Raw genomic sequence first — 6015 nt, forward strand, 5'->3', positions numbered from 1 at the left:
GCTGGCTGGTGAACATTATCTTAATTGTTTTGAGAGGCCTATCAGAGTAAGCAAATAATACCCTGGGAATTATTAGAGTGTTGGAGTGTAGAAGAAGAATGGGTGAGGGAGTAATAAGGTGTAATGTGCTCTGTGTTAATATAAGTGCAGTTTTCCATGAAAGGTAATTCAAATTCACACTCGCACATTGGCAGGCAGTTTGTGAGTGTGTGCACCCGCTCCTCCCTAAACGGATGAGGCTTTTATATTTGACATGCTCTCTGTTGTATAATTCTGTGAAACAACAGGGGGTGGTTCAGGCTATGTCTACAACAATCCAGATAAATCTGAAAGCAAAGTTTGTCTAAAAATGCACCACGTCCCTATATTGTGATACCACTTTATATCCATTTGTTCATTTTCTTTTTGGCTTAGCCCCTTTATTCTCCAGGGGTTGCCACAGCAGAATGAATTGCTAACTTATCCAGCATGTTTTACGCAGCAGATGCCCTTCCAGCTGCAACCCAGTACTGGGAAGGTAACATTTTACACAAAAAGGTTTTATTATAATTTGTTTATAGTTAGTTCATGTCAACTCACAATGCATTAACTTGAATTTAACTTGAACAAGCATGAATTTGGATATTAATACTCCATTAGTAAAATAACTATAAGCAATAATAAAAAATAAATCATGTACAATTTTTTTTTCATATTTAGTTCAAGTAAATAAACTTGTAAAAATTAACTTGCATAAACTAATGAAATGCTATTGTAAAGTGTGACCATTGTTGTTTTGAATCGTTTCCCAACAGTTTTTCATTCACACTAGCTGAAATGACTGAAAACTGTTTCATTTTCCTTGTACTGCACATGCATTAAGACATATGATGCTTTGAGCTGCATCATTTCAAACTAGTGTACAGCAATATGACACAGTGATATGTCAAGGAAAAGCACCAAGATTTTTAAATGGGCCAACGGTGAGGTGAAGAAAAACAATGGGATGCATGTACAAACTGACATTATCATCATCGGTTTTGAAAGCATTCTTTATCATAGTCAAAGTGAAAGTCAAAAACAGCATTTTCAAATTTATCCACTTTAGAGAGCCTTTTTTAAAAAATAAATAAATTCCTTTTGCCTAAAAATGTCTCTGTGAATAAGGCCAAAAAAATAAAAATAAAAATGCATGTTTTATCAAAACTATTAGTGTAGGCATGTACTGGTGTACCTTTCAAAAAAGCAGTAGTGAGAGGAAGCAGTTTCCAGAGTTGTTTGTCAAACACGACTTGTCAGAAGCAATGTATTTGTGTTTTCTTTACATTCTGTATAAATCAATTTAATCTATAGGCCACAAAGATGGTGCCTTAACCCCAATATTTTTGAAAAACTTGTGGGGCTAAGAGGTTTAAAACGGGTAGACGTGTAAAACACTGTACAAAAATTTTAAGTTACAAATCAAATTTGTGGGCTGCACGGTGTCGCAGTAGGTAGTGCTGTCGCCTCACAGCAAGAAGGTCGCTGGTTCAAGCATCGGCTGTGTAACTTGGCGTTTCTGTGTGGAGTTTGCATGTTCTCCCCATGTTCGCGTGGGTTTCCTCTGGGTGCTCCGTTTCCCCCACAAGTCCAAAGATGTAACAAAGGTGAATTGAGCAAGCTAAATTGGCCGTAGTGTATTTGTGTGAATGAGTGTGTTTGGACATTTCCCAGTGATGGGTTGCAGCTGGAAGGGCATCCGCTGCGTAAAACACATGCTGGATAAGTTGGCGGTTCATTCTGCTGTGGTGACACCAGATTAATAAAGGGACTAAGCTGAAAAGAAAAAACATGTATGAATGAATTAAATTTGTGTCATATATTAGTTTGGTATGGATGAAAAGGAAATGTTTCTAATCAGTTGTATACAATTAAATAATTATTTATTCACATTTAAAATAGATTAACCCAGGATCATTCTGATTGCCTACCCCTATATACCCTATACATTTCTGGAGAATGCCAAATATGTCCCAGGAGCTATGTTGTTTCTGGCAAACCTGCAGTGATACGCTTGCGAGTGCCATTCGTGCCTGATCTTCTCGAATAAAATCCACCAGAGGTTGCTGTCTACTGACTGACTAACTGACTGATCCACACTTCTCCTTCCCTAAACCCCACCGATAGTATTTTAAAAAGGACCGATTGACCCACCCACTTCCATAAATCCAACAGAAATTTTTTTCGAAAGCAATCCAGAAAAAATAAAGCCCTTATAGCAGCCTGATTTTTACCATGTTTTCCAATTTTACCACATTCTCACCATGCTATTTACTTTTTAATTATATATATATATATATATATATATATATTTTTTTTTGTCTTACCTGCCTTCTGCAACCTTTCTTTACCAGATCCGAACCTAGCCACCACAGTCAACTCTGCTCTGCGTCTCAAATCCTCTGACATTTGTGGCGAGCTACTGGACAAACCGGTAACAGCGTTAAAGCAGTCCACACGAAGGGGAGCGGCAACTGATAAGTACAAAAAGTAATGGCGCCATAACACCCACTAGCGTTCATTTTAAAGATAAAATGCAGCCATATGTACTTCTGGGTATATAATTCATGATCTCCAGAATTTTATATAAGGGTACGTTGTTCAAATGAGCCTATGTTGCAACAGGTTCAAAGAGATTGCACAGAGATTCTTTATGTACGAGTGAGCGCAGCCACTGGAATTTTTCTAGCTCGAGACTTCTGGTCTCATTCACTTATATTGATTTTTAGATGTTAAAAACAGCTCAGTAAGCTTCTTGATGTTCCAAAATTATATTTTCTTCTTATAATATTCTAGCAATAGCAGATCGTTGCAGAACTTCAAATCTGTCACAGACCTGGACTTCAAATTCCGTCATGCACCTCTCACATCCACCAATTCCAGTTCTCTCCCTGATTACACACACACACAGCTGGTAACTCATCATGGACTGACCCATTGCCTTGCCCTGTTTTGTGGTTTTTGATCTCTGATTTTGTTATTGTTTATGCTGTATATCTCCTGCACTGACCTTTCACCTTCGACCACGACTATAATTTTGAATTACTCTCATGTATTTGTTTGTTCTGTTTGACCATTTCCTGTCTGACTAATATATTAATAAACTGTGTTTGGACCCTCACCGTTGTTTCCCCGACCTACTGTTACAATAATCATGAACATGCTTGGCTTTAGAGCAAGTTGTTAGAAAGTTTTCTGCAGTTTATTTTTCCTAGTTGTTTCAGGCAACTGAATGGGAAGTTCTGAAACAATCACAGTATTTCAAAATATGAATTTTACCTGCATTATATGGCCAATTTCACATGTATTTTGTGTATTTTCCGAATATATACTGTGGGAATATAAATTCTATATATAACTGAAAAGTTATATTCTTTGGCTTTTAGGGTGTGACAGACCTTAAACTGTCTTGGTTACCTGAGCCCTGACTGTCTCCAAAGTAATGCAAATTGTCAGTTTCACAGCACAGCTGTGTCTATTGTCTAACAAATGGTCAAGCCAGTCAACTGGTTGTATGGTTTCTGTCTCCAGAACGTCATTTGCGCACTGTTTTTATGCTAAAACGTATTGTGAATGGGTAAAGGCAATTTGCATGCTTTGTTTTAGATTGTCCCCACCTACATGTATCAATGTCTGTAAAATGTATTTGAACTGAGTGTCTGCTGTACCAGTTGAGAGTTCTTTCGATGATGCGACAGCGATGCTGAGTTCTTCTTATTAAAGGATTCTGCTTTGAAGATACCCGAAGGTTCTCCCTGGTTTTTTAGCTCGCTTTAGAATTTCACAACAGTTTTGGTGCTGTGAGCCAGACAGGGAAATTCACAACAGTACTAAGATTTTCATGTATTTCTACCCACCTCTTGTTACAAATCACCATAATATGGTCTTTAATGGCTACCTGTGAGCAACTGTCAGTAGAACTTTGACCATGAAACACTGTAGGTGAGTGATGAAAGCGTTTTTTTTTTTTTTTTTTTGACATGTCAAGAACAAAAATGTAATGGCGAAATAATCTTTCCTGTAGCTGAGAGTACATTTCTGCTGATTCAGGTTAGCTTGACCCAAAAATTCCCAATTGTGGTATGCTGTTTAGAGAACATGTGAAATTGTCATCAGGTCTAAAGGTTATTCTGTTCGAATAGTGCTTTAATAAAAATAATAATAATAATAATAAAGCTGCAAACATTGTACACTATACATAGTAAAAGACTAAGTTAAGAAAAAAAAAATAAAAAGAAAAGGGATTTTAGACAAACCCAGCAAAATTAGATTTTTTATATACCATACTGACAAACAAAGTTCTGCTTCGTTCTTCGCTATGGCTTAAAAACAACTTTGAAATAGCTTTTCTATGTTAACAATTAGTGAATATATCCCAATGCTCACTTTACTGAGAGTGGTGCTAGATGAATGGTGTTCAGCAGTACACCAATTTAATTACTTGCCCCCCACTGCATCACCCTGCCATCTTTACAGAAATGAAAGGAATTTAGTTCAGTTAGAGAATTGCATATTCTGCGATTACTCACCTGATGTTCTCTATCTATACAGCATGGCAACAGCACATTGCAGGAGTCGGATTTCACCTATAACTAGACAAATATAACTTATTCTATAAAAAGATCATGACAGAGATGGTTTGCAAATATGCAGCAGTTCTTGGGCATCGATATCTTATCTAGTAAAATATGCATTAATTTCCTCAGTTCTCTTTTGATATGTCTGGCCACAAAATCTTCTCATGTAGTTTATTTATTTCCACTTTTCTGACAGATTACTATGCTTACAAGAAAACGATCTAACTCAAATACAGTTGAAGTCAGAAATATTAGCCCCACCTGAATTATTGTTTAACGGAGAGAAGATTATTCAACACATTGAAAAACATAATAATTTTAATAACTTATTTCTAATGATGGATTTATTTTATCTTTGCCATGATGACAGTAAATAATATTTGACTAGATATTTTTCAAGACATTTCTATACAGCTTACAGTAACATTTGAAGGCTTAACTATGTTAATTAGGTTAACTAGGCAGGTTAGAATAATTAGGCAAGTTATTGTATGACGATGGTATGTTCAGTAGACAGTCAAAAAAAAAGAAAAATTAGCTTGAAGGGGCTAATAATTTTATCCTTAAAATGGTGGTTAGAAAATGAATTACTGCTTTTATTCTAGCCAAAATAAAACAAATAAGATTTTCTCCAGAAGAAAAAATATTATCAGACATACTGTGAAAATTTCCTTGCTCTGTTAAACATAATTTGGGAAATATTTAAAAAAGAAAAAATATTTAAAGGGGGGCTAATAAGTCTGACTTTAACTGTACTCAGTAGATGTGATTAAACCTATTGCCTTAAAAGTATCAAGTTGAATATACTTAAAAAATAATTAAACTTGTTTTAACTTGGAACTGTTTAGTAGACTTAAAGAGCCCATATTATACATGAAATAGGGTCATATCTTAGTTGTAAGGGTCTCCAACAACAGTCTAATATGCATGCAAGGTCAAAAAAACACTTTCATGGTCTTATTATCTGCATTTATTTTTACCTAATTATTCCAGCGACTCCTGTATGAATCGTCCAGTGATTCATTTGTTCCCAAACCCCTCCTTAGCACGAAGCTAATCTGCGCTGATTGGACCGATGACAGTCTGTTGCGATTGGTTGACTGCCTTCAGTCAGAGAGTGAAATGCCCAACAGCTAATCAGCAATATAAAAGTAATCACAGTTCATACAAACTCGATAGTGTAGGCGTGGATTTTAGCTGCCAGTGGATCAATGTAAATACAGTCGATGGACTTGAAAATACAGACGACTAACTATTTTATTGAGCAAAAACTCCAAAAAACTGTCGAGGAGATCTCCTAGCTTGTCTCACTCTGCTCTTTTCACAGACACACACACACAAACACACATATTGCCTTAGTCCTTGCGCGTGCGCACACACACACAAAAAACACACACACCTCTGGATGACAACGCGCACA

General features: G+C 36.3%; 1 long non-coding RNA gene across 1 annotated transcript; it reads right to left on the reverse strand.

Annotated features, from left to right (window-relative positions):
* Positions 1–1018: 1018 nt before the first annotated feature.
* LOC141379236 (uncharacterized) lies at positions 1019–2436 on the reverse strand. The gene is made up of 2 exons (XR_015478384.1): positions 2346–2436; positions 1019–1794 (listed from the first exon to the last, which is right to left on the reverse strand). It is a non-coding gene; the product is annotated as an uncharacterized LOC141379236 (long non-coding RNA).
* Positions 2437–6015: the final 3579 nt, after the last annotated feature.

This window comes from Danio rerio, chromosome 2 (assembly GCF_052040795.2).
Source record: "Danio rerio strain M-AB ecotype USA chromosome 2, GRCz13ab, whole genome shotgun sequence".
NCBI classification, from domain to species: domain Eukaryota; kingdom Metazoa; phylum Chordata; class Actinopteri; order Cypriniformes; family Danionidae; genus Danio; species Danio rerio.